The sequence below is a fragment of the Oryzias latipes genome, chromosome 23, assembly GCF_002234675.1.
Source record: "Oryzias latipes chromosome 23, ASM223467v1".
Taxonomy (NCBI): Eukaryota; Metazoa; Chordata; class Actinopteri; order Beloniformes; family Adrianichthyidae; genus Oryzias; species Oryzias latipes.
Window position 1 is genome coordinate 9,951,416 of NC_019881.2, and position 15,515 is coordinate 9,966,930.

Consider the following 15,515-nt stretch of genomic DNA (forward strand, 5'->3'; position numbering starts at 1 on the left):
GCCTGTGTGTGTGGAGGGTGTATCTGACCTCCAGGGTAGTCGCTCTGTTAACTCTGGCTAAGCTGCATTTAATGTGTGTATTGAGGGTGGAGACTTTCCTTGAAATAAACACAAGTACAATACTTGCTGTTGTATTGTAGGGAGAGGAATGTGTTATGGAAAATAATAAGGCTTTAATTGCGTGTTTGTGTGTGTACGTCTTGGCAGATCAGTGTGTGATGTGGCTCTTGGACTCTAACAGGGAAAAAATTCGGCACCGGGTGTCAAACTTGTTCGCCACCCCTGGTCTAGTGGGTCTAGATGACCCAACTCCCAATGTTGAAGTGCCTAGGATAGCACAAGGTTTAAATGTTCTATGTCACTGCGCTAGTTTCTTTAAAACAAACTTTTGCTTCATCATCTGGACAAAAACAAGTAGTAATAGGGTGAACTGATGCTTTCCTTTGCTGCTACAGCTTGTGCGTTGTCAGGCACGTTGTCGTGGTAACGTGACACCACAACAAACAGTCCGCTTTTTGTAAAAAAAAAAAAAAGCGATCTAAACTGAACACATAAAAAGAATGAAGTACTAAAAACTGATTGAATATTTATTTCTTTTGTTAATGACCATGGCATAAGCGGGATAATGGGCTTTGAAGTGTGCATTATCACAAATTAAGCCACTTCGCGGAAGTGATTGAACTTCTTTGCGACGGACAGTTCAGGCTTCCATGCCGTGCGTTCATTTCTGATATTGCACACTTTGTTGCCCATTATCCCCTACATGATGGACAGTGATACATTACACCTAAAAAAGAAGTTCCAGTCACAAAGCCCAGATGTTCTCACTGCGCCAGCTTCTTTGAAATCAAACTTTAGCTTCACCATCTTGACAAAAACAAGGGCTAAGAGGTGAACTTTCTCTCTGAACTGATGCTTTAATTAAGGTGTTGTGACGATCAGGGTATATATCGCTTTCCTTTGTCGGTGCAGTCGAGGTCTGTTACCATAATAACTTGCCACATCACCTAGTAAATGGTCCGCTTTGTGTGAAAAAGCTATTTAAACCCAAAAAATAACAAGAATAAATACTACAAGTTGATTGAATATTTATTTCTTTTGTAAGTGACCATGGTACAAGCGGGATAATGGCGTTCAAGTGACCATTATCAGAAATTAACGGGCCAAACCCAAACCCCTGACCCTCCGCTTCGCGTTGGACAGTTCAGGCTTCTGTGTTGTTCCTAAATATCTGATAATAGACACATTGTCAGGTATTATCTCTTACGTAAGGGACCCCCTGCAGCCAATCAGTATTCACCCGGACCATGGGGTAAATAGAGACAAAACCTCTCAAAAGTAATAGTTTGACAACACCTGCTTTACAGTCTAAAAGGTTTTGAAAACCAAAATAGGTGTAAAAGTCTCCACATTTTTTGAGTTCATAACTTTCTTTTGTTCCTTTTTAATTCATCTTTATAGCAAAACTTAAAAAAAGAATTGAACATAAAGAAATATTTTAAAAAAAGATTAGAAATTGCTCAAATGTGTAAGGTTAAAATGTGAAATGTTTTTGAACATTTAACCTTTTTTTGCTAAAGCTGTGAAGTTAGACAAAAAAAAAAGCTCAACTGTGTTTTTATTCACAGAAAGAAGTGATCTGTTTTCCAAAGCAGGAATTAGTAATCAGTAAATCTCCATTTGCCGTATTATAAAACTGATCATGTATTCATATGAACTAAATCTAAGACATCCTAAAAACTGTTTTCATTCATCAAAGTAACCCATCATCAGGAGGGACAGATCCCATCAACTCATACTTGTTATGTAACCACAGCTGTGTATTTAGGACATCTTCTGAAGGAATGGATCATCAATAATGGATGCCTCTGCCCTGTTTGATCACACATTTGAAGCCAGTAGTGCATATGTGTAGCTCCAGACATCATTTACCAAACATGGACTGGTTCACGTATTTATGGTAGGAGTGCCACACTTACATCCTCTGTGAGGGTCTTAATGTATCAGACCTTTAATTATTTCACATTTAAATAAGCCATCGGTGAGTTTTAAAGTAAAAAAACGTCACTGTCTTTGTTATGATAAATTTTGGTCTATGTCCAAAGGGGGAAACAACTTCAGAGCAGATTATGACAGATACAGTTTGGGTCTATGTCAGACTGCAGCTCTATATCTACCAAATCCTGAGATTAGAGTCAAAAGACTACAGCAAGTAATTAGAAAGCATCGAGAGAGAAGATAGTTGTACTATTCCTTTTTTTAGCTCATAGGTTCAAGATATTAGATGAAAGAACAAACAACCTTCTAGAATTCATGCTAAGTAAAGAAAAATAACGGAAATCGGCTATATTTTATAGCATAGTTTATTCGTATTTCTTATGTGGTTTTAGCGTGGTTCATTAGTGATATATCTGTGAAAATGTCACATGAAGATCACAACTTTTCTCACTTATTCCACGTACATTCACATATGACCAATTTTCATCTGTGCAAAATGCGCAAAATGTACATAGTGGCTGTGACACGGTCTTTAACTGCTTTGTTTTTCAGTAAGCTCAAATGGTAATTTTGACCACCCTATTATTCAGGAAGTCTCCAACAGCTTAATGAAATCAGACATTTAATGACCGCGGGGCTTCAAACAAGCCAATAAAACCAGGCAGTGTTTACGGGCTGACTCCTCCGTGCTGCAACTCGATCCAGGCATCTCCCCCTCAGTGGTATTTTAAATTCACAGACTTTTTTCACGCCTGTCTTCAGAGCATTCATAAAAGTGACAATACCTGGGAGAAAAATGCTGGTGTGTCTGTGAGTGGGAACAGAATAGTAAACGATTTGGGAGTAAGCCCTGTGGGGGCAGTGGGATACGATGACAGCAAGAGGATGTGATAAAGTATGTGGGGTCACACAGTGGCATTGAAAAAAAGTCTTTTCACCTTTTTTATGTATTTCACATCGTCCACATCCCACTGTCACCCCCACCTCAATTTTGTAAGGTTCCCCAGCTGGCCTCTGGAATCACACCAGCACACTCAGGTGTCAAAAACATTTTCCTTGGTGGCCAAGAATGAGATTATTGTACTTCAACACAATATGGAGGTGGAGGATGTGAGCCAAGATGTGATGAGAAAGAAATAAGGGCTGGAACCCAGAGCAAACTGGGAAAAATAAAGTAAAGGGGCAGCAACATCACAAGAAATGAAAACAAAATGAAGGGGAGACAGCATGAAGATTAATGCAAATGACAAGAAATATCTAAATGAACCTTTGGCTGAAAATGAACTCAGCTTTTGATTACATTATTACATTACTGTATTACGTGTTTTTTTTTTTTTTTTTAAGTAAAACCAAACAAAAAACGGGGTTTTGCTGTGACCATCACAACAAACCTTTGACATTAGAAAAAACTAGCTTAGGGTTTGACACTGGAATACTGTTACAGACTTTATTTTTCACCTTCGTGTTTGGTTTCACACTCAGCTCTTAGGAGAGGGAAGAATCTAACATCGGATATAACAAGTGTACTCTGAACCACCGGCTCAGAATACTGTGCTTGAGCTTATGCTGTGTTCACACCAAAAGCGATTCATGCATCAAATTTGCCTCCACTCCCTCTCTTCTGATATGCATCAAATTCGCCACTGGAAAGTTGTCCAAAAATGTGATCATCAACTTGACGCTCCAGGCACATGAAGGAGGAGCTACATGGAGCAATATCCCAATTTCAGTCAATGCATGGAAGACACGGTTCATAATTAGGGATCAAGTTTATTCACCGGTATGTTGAAGAGTAGAGCCCTGCGCGGGACTATTTTCTTCATCCCGCTCCCGCCCGCTGAATTTTTGACCAATCCCGCCCGCTCCCGCAACGTATGCGTTACACTCCCGCCCGCTCCCGCAATATGTATGTCCACTCCCGCCCGCACCCGCAAAACTCAGAGAATTTAGTCCCGCACAGTAATAGAGATGCATTGATTTTGTATCGTCCCCCGTCCCGCAGGAAAAAAACATGTTTTTTTATTGATATTATTAAAGAGATTCATGTCCTCCTCCAGCCTCATCTTTTGATGCTTTCCTCCTGTGTAATGTGCAACTTAAATATTAAATATATTTTCACAAATCCTGTTCGGTTAAAAGTGTCCGTGTGTGCGCGTGCAGACAGACGGCCTGAAGCGCGCTCTTAGTAAGAGGCGGGGCGGGGCGCACCCCCAACATCAGGTTACATGACAGAGGCCATTGGGCGTCTCTACCTGGTGCCTTCACGGAGCTTCAGTACATAAGAATCAAACAGCTGCACAGCCTAACGTAGTCCGCTAATATATATTCATGAGATATTCATGCCAGCACTGATCCCGCGGGGTTTATTTTTTGCCGCCCGCTCCCGCCCGCAGCACAATCCAAACCGCCCAATCCCGCGAGATTTGGGTTGGGTCCCGCGGGACCCGGCGGGACCCGATCCCAATGCAGCCCTCTATTGAAGAGTTCTACAAAAGCAGCTGTAATCACTTCTCTATGTCTGGGTTTACGACATCATTCAGAGATTATCCCAGTACAGTGAGTTTCACCATCTACTGCAAGAGCTGAGTCTGAATGACGGCGCTTTCAGTGGACCTTCCGTCTCTATGACCCAGTTTGATGACTTACTTTTCCGTGTTAGTCAGAGGAGGAAAAAATAAAAATAAGAAGAAAATTAGAATGAATTTTTATTATTTGCTCGATAAAAATAAGAAAAAATATCCAATTCTCTTCCATGTTGCTTGCTTGATGTGTGTGAAGTTAGCATGTGGCAAATTCATGAACAAAATGAGGTCATCTCAATGAAGAAACACTACACCATGACAGACTAATTCATGATTATTTTCTCTGTAGGATCAGATTTGAGAAGTCTGAGCTGCTGGAACTGAATATGAGATTTCATTTATTCAATTCTGGCAAAACTAGCAGTCAAATGTTTGCAAATCAGAAGAAGATTCTGTTCTGCTTGTTTGTTTACATGAAGGATGACCTCAATACTCAACTCTGTTCAAAATTCAATCTTTGACAGCTTATAAACTATTTCCAAAGCCTCTCACATTCATTTCAACTCCTGCTGTGACCTCATGTTTGCAGACCAAAGTCTGGAGGGAAATGTTATCTTTTAAAATGTGAACACTTTAAAGCGAGAAGGTTTTTTATTCAAACAAGACACGAATGCTATGGATAATGTTTTTCACCATGAAGCCTTCGTTTTATCCACTAAATAAAGCTAATTTACAAAAAAAAAAAAAAAATGAAATCTTGTCGTGGATTCTCTAATCGGAACATTGGTTTTACAAACTCTTAAAAATATTATTTCTGAAAATTAAACTTCAACAGTCATGCAAGCCTCATTATCTATAACGCCTAACTAAATTCAAAGAGGTCAGGGACATGCAGAGACTGTTTTTTTTATTTTTAGATTATGTGATAGTCTGAGTGGACACCATAATTTTAATTTTCAAATGAACAGCTCATGAGGGAAATACAAAGGCTGTCAATACTCAACTTTTTTCAAAATTCAATCTTTGACAGCTTATAAACTATGACTATGGTATTAAAGATTTTAGAGCAACATCTGCTTCCTCCAGACAATATCTGTTTCACAGGAAGCCTTGATGTCCCATCAGGAAGATGGAGAACCAGAACCAAAGCTTTACAGAACATCATGAACATCCTGTCCTTGAGCAAGACATCTGACTTTAAAATGTCCCATGTTGAAAACGTTGCTTTGGATGAAGAATTCAAAAGTAATCTATAAGCGTTTTGGATGTGCTATAACAATTCATCAGACTGTTAGTTTTGTGTAAATTCACAATCAAATAATTTTCATCAGTCTGCTGCCAGCAGTTGTGTTATAATATCATAGTTATAACAAACAGGCTACACGGTGGCGGAGTGGTTAGCGCTCTTGCCTCACAGCAAGTCCCGGCTGGGGGGCCTGAACCAGAACATCAATGGGGAACCTTTCTGTGTGGAGTTTGCATGTTTTCCCCATGGGTTTTCTCCGGGGACTCCGGCTTCCTCCCACCGTCCAAAAACATGCTTTATATCATGCTTCAATCTAAATTGTCCCTAGGTGTGAATGTGAGAGTGCATGGGTGTGTGATTGTGGACACTCTACCCTGCGACAGACTGGCGACCTGTCCAGGGTGCCCCTCCCTTTGCCCACAAGTGGCTGGGATAGGCTCCAGTAGCCCTGTGACCCCGAAAGGGAATAAATTGAAGAAAATGAATGGATGAACACATAAAACTACCACATGAAGTATATTATAATAAATCCACTCACCTACATTAGTACACATGTTTTTACTAGTATAAATAAGAATAAAATAGGTTATTTCAAGCTAAAAGCAAAACTCAACTAGATCTTCGTGAGATTTATTTATATTTCTATTTCTGTTTCCTGGATCCCACCTGTATTTATTGTGCTCGTTCCTCTCTTACTGCAGCTTCTTTTTGTACTTGAGCTGAAAACAGGTTCTCCTTAGATTTCTGCTCCACATGCATTCACCGAAAATTAGCTCCTCCCCCTTAAATTTGCATGGATTTTAACCGCTGTGTTGTTCCCTGGGGGAGATATTCCTAAAAGAAGCAGCAGCTTTATCTCCTTTTTCAAAAAATAAACACCGCAACGTCAACCGTCCGCTGAAGGACAGCTGACATGACACATTTTACTTCCAATCAGGCGTTCATTCCGATTACTTATGTCCACGTAAACACAGCTATTGTTGCATTTTTGTCTAAATGAGTTGTATCATCAACTATATTTCAAGTTAGAAAAAAAAACATAAAATACGGATTATTGCAGTGAATATACTAATTTGACCTGTTTTCTTATAGGTTTTATACAATGGAAAACGGTTTTCTGGAACAAGGGTGTGAGGTCAGGGAGACCTGATGTTCCAGTAAACATCCCTTTCATCTTTGTGCTTGGTTTGTTGTGTTGGTTGGTTGTCGAATGGCCCATGGTGGCAGTGGGGTTATGGTATGGGCAGGTGTATGTTGTGGACGAAAAACACGGGTACATTTTATTGATGATATTTTTAATGCACACAGATACCGTGATCAGCATCCTCACCTGACATGTCACCCATTGAGCATGTTTGGGATGCTCTGGATTGGCGTACATGACAGTGTGTTCCAGTTCCTGCCAACATCCAGCAACTTGGTACAGCTGTTGAAAAGGAGTGGACCAACATTCCATAGGCCACAGTGCAAAACCTTGATCAACTCCATGCCAAGGAGATGTGTTGCAATGCATGAGGCACATGGTGATCACACCAGAGACTGGCCGGAGCTCCCAGACCCCACTCCCCCAATGAAACAAAACAGACCGGTACAAAAGGGCCTGTTATTATGGTCAGTCTAAGGCACACCTGGGCAAAAGTAATGCAGTCTCTCAGCATATTGATATGCCACACCTGTGAGGTGGGAAGGATTATCTAAGAAAAGGAGCTGTGCTCACTGCTCACTGTAAACACATGTGAACAATATTTGAGAGAAATTAGATTTATGTTAAAATGTTTTGGATCTTTGAATTCATCTTAAGACACATGGGAGCAAAACAAGTGTGGATCAAGACTTTTTTTCCCCAACAAGAACGAAACAAAATAAACCTCAATATAAATTAAAGTGTCACTCACACACCTATAAAACACTCAAAAACAAGTTAACAAATAAATAACGCAATTAGTGAACAAAAACCCATACTCAAGAAAATGTTTTTTATTTTCTGCGAGAAAAATAATCTCGTAACCCTTGTGCTATCCTAGGCACTTTAACATTGGGAGTTGGGTCATCTAGACCCACTAGACAGTGCGCTGAACCTTTTTTCTTTAATGATTTGTGAACCTCACTGGTGTCCATGGATTACATGAAATCTTTCCACCTTTATCCCCCTTTGTCATGGTAGGGAGAACACGTCAATGTAGGGTGGGGTCGTCTAAGATAGCACAAGGGATATATATAAACACAGACAGTAAAAGAGTATAGGTATAGGGGGTCCAAAAGGTTTAAACCTGCAGCAGAAATGAAGGTGACATTTCAGCTGTCGTCTCCAAACCTCTGCTATAACCACTGAGACAGGCTGGAGTAAGCGGTTCTGCCTCTGCAGGGAGGTTTGGCAGGGACTTCAGTGTGTGTTTGTGTATGCGTGCGTGCACATGGGAGGGATATGGATAGGTGCCTCCAACAACACACAGGATCAAAGAGCATGGAGCAGTGTTGCCAAACCAGCAGACTCTTCGAACTTAGTAAGCACAAGCTGGTCTTTCTGTCTCTGAGAGGATTTTCTGGTGGAGCCAAGAATTTCCCAGCAGTCCTTTAGTCCTGGTTTGTGGTTGAGACACTGAGGCAGTTCATTGCAAATGTGTTTACCTTTTCTCTGATGTCACTATTAAACTATTAGAACATAATGAACCAAACTTTTATTTTATTGTTCACGGTTTTTATGTGAAGTGTCACAGTGAATGTTAAAGCTGAGACCAGTGACAGTTTGTCTGTTCCTCATCACGAAGGGTAACTAAAAGAAATTCATCATAATTTTTTATCCGAATGTTTCAAAAAGTTTGGCCACTGCTGGGTCCACCCCCTTTAAACTGTTAAGACACATTTTGTGAGAATAAAATCCAGGAAATCAGTAGCCATGTACAGTACAGACCAAAAGTTTGGACACACCTTCTCATTCAATGAGTATTCTTTATTTTCATGACTTTGAAAATTGTAGATTCACACTGCAGGCATCACAACTATGAACTAAGTCATGTGGAATTATATACATAACAAAAAAGTGTGGAACGACTGAAAATATGTCACATTCTAGGTTCTTCATAGTAGCCACCTTTTGATTTGATTACTGCTTTGCACACTCTTGGCATTCTCTTGATGAGCTTGAAGAGGTAGTCACCTGAAATGGTCTTCAACAGTCTTGAAGAAGTTCAAAAAGCTAGGAACTGGATAATGATAAATCATGTAATAAAATGGTTACGGTAGAACAGGGGTGGGATTATATAAATTCGCTTCTTTCCACTCCCTTTCAAGCAATATTTATTAATATGTCTAATTATCCTAAGTTTGATTAGTTATTGTATGAACGTATAACTGATGATTGTATTGTTTTTGTGTATTATTTCTATTTGATTGAAATAAACCATTTCAAATCAAAATCAAATGAAGGCCTGATTCACACAGTCTCCTTTTAACAGTTGTTGTAGAGACGTGTCTGCTGCTGGAACTCTGTGTGCCATTGACCTGGTCTCTAATCTGAGCTGCTGTAAACCTGCCATTTCTGAGGCTGGTGACTCGGATGAATTTATCTCTTTTTATCTATCTCTTGGTCTACCTTTCCTGGGGCGGTCCGCATGTGAGCCAGTTTCTTTGTAGCGCTTGATGGTTTTTGTGACTGCACTTGGGGACACTTTCAAAGTTTTCCCAATTTTTCAGACTGACTGACCTTCATTTCTTAATGATAGCCACTCGTTTTTCTGTACTTAGCTGCTTTTTTTCTTGTCATAATAAAAAATTCTCACAGTCTATTCAGTAGGACTATCAGCTGTGTATCCACCTGACTTCTGCACAACACAACACAACACAACTGATTGTCCCAACCCCATTTAAATCACACTTATATAACCTGACAGGGCACACCTGTGTAGTGAAGACCATTTCAGGTGATTACCTGTTGAAGCTCTTTAGGAGAATGCCAAGAGTGTTCAAAGCAGTAATCTAATCAAAAGGTGGCTACTATGAAGAACCTACAATATGACATATTATCAGTTTTTTCACACTTTTTTGTTTTGTATATAATTCCCCATGTGTTAATTCACAGTTTTGATGCCTTCAGTGTGACTCAGTGTGACAGTGTGATTTTCATAGTCATGAAAATAAAGAAAATGCTTTAAATGAGAAGGTGTGTCCAAACTTTTGGTCTTTACTGTAGGTTAAAAACAATAATTAAAAGTATATGCACTCCAATTAAAAGGGAAAGATTAACAATTTCAAAACAATGTAGCTGCTAAATAACTGAAGCGTCATGTCTTTTGTTTCTCTAACACTCCATTGAAGATGAGTTAGCACGGCTAAACTTTATGCCCACACACTCAAAGATCCATTGAAAAATATTTCGACTTTTAAAGAGTTTGGACCTTTGAAGGAGTAGGCTGAGCCTTTGTAAAATCCCACCAAAGCGGTGAGTCAAATGAGGTGTGATCAGTAAGTAAGCTGAAAAGTTGGAAGGAGGACCTGGCATTGTGTGTTTTGTGGTAATAAAGAGCAGCTGTAACAGGTTGGCTGCGGTTCCAGCATACAGCCTGGAAGAAGCGCCGTAAAATGAGCAATCACCCAACTGTCTCTCACCTACACAGCAGGCACAAGACAAAACAGCAGGAGTGTGAACAATCTCTTCTGATGAGCTATGCCTACTTCTGACCATTTCTGTGGAGCTGTGGTGGCCCCAGATGTCCCATAATAATGAGTTTTCCTTTGACTACCTAGTATTTCTTCATCAGTCACTTCTGGGTGAAGCTGGCAGTCTTTTGCGGATCATTTTCCTGGATTTCTCCAGTGGATGTAGCTTAACCCAGCCTGCAGCCCCATGGCAAAGCTGCAGAAAACAGAGAGGGAAGCCTCACCAGCAGTTTTTCGCCGAGAGTTCTGAGAAATTTATAGGGCACTCAATTTTGGAATTGTAGATTTGGACAGCACTACCAAATGGTGAACGCACTATATAGTGCACTGTGCAGTGAGTAGTGAAGAAATTCGGACACAACCTAGAACTTCTTTTTAACTTGCTACATGCTAGCTGCGCTACAAGCATTAGCCACGTCAGTGTATTCTCAATACATGTAACTATGAACCTTGTTTGCAACACTTAAAAAAAAAAGATTAATACTGCTAAAACAAACATTAATCTGACTACGCTCCGAACCTAGTTAGTAACACGAAACAAAAACACATGCAAAATGTTAGCTGCGTTAGCAAATTTACAGTAACACCCACCCTTGGGTGCAACTTGTGAAAAAAACAGACTGAAATTTTGACAGAAAACCGTGTACCTCTCAAAATAGCTTAGACATCAGAAAACACAGCCTGAATTATTACATATATAAGTTTCTCCAGATTATAGGGCACACTTTTGTTTTTGTTTTTTAAAAAAAGGCATTTAAAGACGCACTCAGACAAAAATGGTGTGTGTCGCATCAGACGGTTGCTTCTTATGGAAGCATTTATGTAGCATAATTAAAAATAAAAGTCAATACCAGAAATGCTAATTCATTTTCAAAATGAAGCTGCATTTTTTTTACTCAAAAAAAAAGCAATCCGCCAAAATGCTTTTTAATTTTTTCTTCAACACTGCTTATTCTGTCACTTTATTAAAATGATAATGAAAATGGTATATGACATTTCATTTTCAAAAGGTTCTCTGTTAAATGTGTAGCAAAGTTTATTTAGAAATGTCTAATTTGACAATTCAAATGGATTAACAGAAATACTTTTTGATTTTCAAAATAAAGCTGCTTCAAATAACTCAAAATTATTATTATTATCATTATCTTTTGTCAATTTGTTTTTATTGCAAACAAAAAGAGAATTGTTACATACATGAAACACAATGAAACAAAGATACAGTTTCATATTTGTAATACAACATGGCCAGTTTTTTATTTTTTCAAACACCTCGACCCCCCCCCCCCCCCCCTCCATGGTTTGCAAGACAAGGATAAGATATATATTGTCCAATATAACAAAAGCATATCTCTATGTGATCAACCCCAGAACATGTGGGTTGGCTGGGCTATTTTGACATCTGTCACAATTTGCACTCAGATGAGGATACATTCTTGACAGTCTTGCTTTAGAGAAGTGAGCCCTATGTAGAATTTTAAACTGTATTATATTTAACTTGGCACAAAGGGTACTGTGGTTAACTCTCTGTAAGGCCCGGTTCCATACATTATCATCCATGACTCACCCAAGCTCTTCCTCCCAGCTAGCTCTTATTTTCCGAAGAGCTACCCTGTCATGAAATGATATGCAGTCTTTGATTTTGGAAATTAATCTTTTTGAATTAAGTGGCAACTCAAACACCTCATCTAACACAGAGACTGGGGGTATGTTAGGGAAGTTAGGGTCATGCTGCTGAAGGAAGTGACGCACTTGAAGGTACCGAAAAAAGTGAGATTGAGGCAGAATAAATTTGGAAGCAAGATCAAAAATAACTCCAAATTAAAAGAAAATTCAATCCTTCAAAATGCTTTTTCCTTTTCTACTTCAACACTGTTTATTCTGTCACTTAATTAAAATGATAAAGAAAATGGTATTTGACATTTCATTTTCAAAAAGGCTCTCTGGTAAATGTTTAGCAAAATTCATTTAGAAATGTCTAATTGGATAATTACAATGGATTAACAGAAATGCTTTTTAATTTTCAAAATGTAACTGCATCAAATGACTCAAAATTAAATGAAAAATCAATACTTCAAAATGCTTTTTCATTGTCTACCTAAAAACCGCTTATTCTGTGTCATAATTAAAACGAAAATGCAAAGAGGGCATTGCATTTTAATTTTCACATCCCCCCTGCAAATACTGTCGCATTATTGAATTCGAATTAGCATTTCTAAAGGGGAGGCGGGGCGATGAAGTCAGTGCTATCTTCGTGTCTCTGGCTGCTAAGAGACACATGGTAGGAGCAGTGTAGCTTTGTGTTAGCTTGTGTTAGTGGACAATCTTTGTCCTCAGTTTCTGCCGCTTCCCCCCCTCTTGACCTCGGTGGGGCTGGGGGGAGGTTGCACAGGTGTGCAGTGCGGGCTGACCATGGGCTGTGCCAGCCTGCCTCTGGGGTTCGGTGCGGATGGGGGCTCAGGACTCCCGGGCGGTGGCGTGCCTCTCGTCTGGGCGCCTGCCTAGGTCTCGAGCGGTCGGGACATTGGGTATAGGCCCGGTGCGCCTTGGGGTGGGGCGGGTCCCTGACGGGGCCGAGGCTCCGCTTCTGCGTGTTCTCTGTTCCTCCTACTCCTCGGCCGGGGGGCTGATGGGTCCTGACCTCCGTCTCCGTTTCTGTGGTGGGGGTCCGGTGCACGGGAGGGCGCTTGATCCTGGATCTTTGTCTGACGGTGAGGCTCTCGGATGCCTGGATCGGCCCGGTTGCTGCACTGTCTGCCCCTAGCTTTGGGGTGTGGGGTGCCGGGCCTCCTGCCTTTGCTGGAGCATACAGTGTGATCAAGGTACACTCTAAGAGGCACACATTCATTCAATCCACCTTTATTCACCTTTGCACAAATACGGGCATGGGTAATGTTTTTTTTTTCTTCTCTTTTTCTACACCCCTCTTCATGAATATCGGTAATGCGAATACTGTGGGTACCTGTGCAGTAATCTTTGGAGATAAATCTTTAACTGTCTAGTGGGTCATCTAGACCCACTAGACAGTGCACTGAACCTTTTTTCTTCAATGATTTGTGATCTTCACTGGTGTCCATGGATTACATGAAATCTTTCCACCTTTGTCATGGTAGGGAGAATACTTCAAATGGGGTCATCTAAGATAGCACAAGGGTTAATCATTGATGCATGACTATACTTCTAACCTGTAAATACAGTAGTTGTGTGCAGACAATTTTTTTGTTTTGTTGCTGTGTGAACTAAATTATGTAATTTAATTTACTTACGACACTTTTATGTTTTAACTTTGTAATATCGACTATCCCCCACCTTTAACCCCTTACCCCCCCCATGTCTGACATCCCACTCTGTTTCTATCTCTCCTCGTTTGTTTCTTTTTTCCGTCCGGTCCCACAAGGAATGCATACAAATATATTTTTCATAAATAAAGCTTAGCCTCAAATACAAATGGAGTTTATACAAAATTACACTCAGTCTGCCTGAAGATCCATAAACCCCAATTGTAACAACAAAATCTGTCCAATACAAGAGGCACTCAGCTCTGATCTGCTTGCTCAGCTGTTGGACAGGACAAAAAAACAAAAAAATATTCATAACAGTAATAAAGCACATTTAGAAGATAGTCTCCTGCAGCTTGATTTTGCTGTTCGAGGACAGCTGGAGCCCCATCAACAGCTATAGCAGATTTCACCAAGCTGAACGTTTGCAGGTTGGACCAACACGCACTCAGCAGGAAGCTGCAGGAGACTATCTTCTAAATGTGATTTTATTACTGTCATGATTATTATTAAGGGCCTGCTCACTCATATTTTTTTTAATCCGTGCGGTCAGTGCTTTTTACTTCGCCGCAAGGAAGGACCCGAAAGACGGGTTAGCGTTAGGCTAATATGTGCTGAAAACTTTAGCCGTGAAGGTACGTAAAACTCTGTGCTGGCAATGCCGCAATGAGCATCTTGGATGTAAATATGTGGGAATTACATCAGCCTTTAATTTGTCTGGACACCACTGGAAACACATATTCATATGATGATTTAGTTTCTCACATCTGCGTAGCAGCATTTCCTCCTCCTGCGCTTCGAGGCTTCCCTGGACTAGCTGTGTTTCCGGGCTAGCGGGGCGGGTTTAGCTCCACGTTAGCTCTGTCCGAAGCGGGGCTTCCAAGGGAGGTTGTGGTCCCGAGTTTGGGACCACATAAGGTGGAAATCATGCTACGTAGTTCTGAGAAGCTGTGTAAAATCACCAGGAGTGCAAAACTGTCACAAAGCCATCTCCCCTGCCGCTAACACTAGGCTACAAGCCTGTGCGCACTGCTCCTATACTGTCTGTGCCTTTTTGGAAAGAACAAGATTTTTTAGTAAAAAGAGAATCTCAAAAGCACAACCTTTTGAAATGTGCAGATTTTAATTTACATTGTGTTTTTTATTTAAAAAGAGGCGCAGAACAAGGACCCTCAGCTTGTCCTTGCAGCTGCTCATGACCACAACTTCCTACAGATCAAAGAAGGCATGACAGTCAGGAAAGTGTGAAGAGCAGCTGCTGCCTAATGTCCAGCGACTGAGGTTTGATCATGCTGATTGTCTTTCTGCCTATGCAGCCTGAAAGGGAAGCAAAGTATATTATGTTTCCACACTTTTTTTGTCTGGTGTTTTAGCGTTTTTAAGGTTTTAATCCCAGCTTCATTCTACATTTCCTTAAATCTTGAAACCTGTGTGTCAAAAGAAATACCAAAACATTTTGTCACAGTGAAGCGATTCTTCCATTAACTGGTGCTGCACATAGGAAGCTTCTCTTTGCTGTATTAAAGTGGAAATCCGACTGTTTTGCTTCAGTTTTAAGACCCTGTGTGAAAGGACGCTGTAAATCTTTACGCTCTGCGGCGCTCCCCTGCAGCAGCAGCAGCAGCCTTTTGTGGGTCACAGAGCTGATCATCATGTGAGTTTAATTGAATTAGCCCACAGACAGCCGAGCTTCCGCAGCCACGTGCGCTTGGACTTTACACAGTGGCAGTTTATCTAAGTGGCAACAGCTGGCGGTGAAACCCAACTCTCCAATGCGTCTACATTTAGAACAGGAAATGCAGGGTGAGAGGTCAGCAG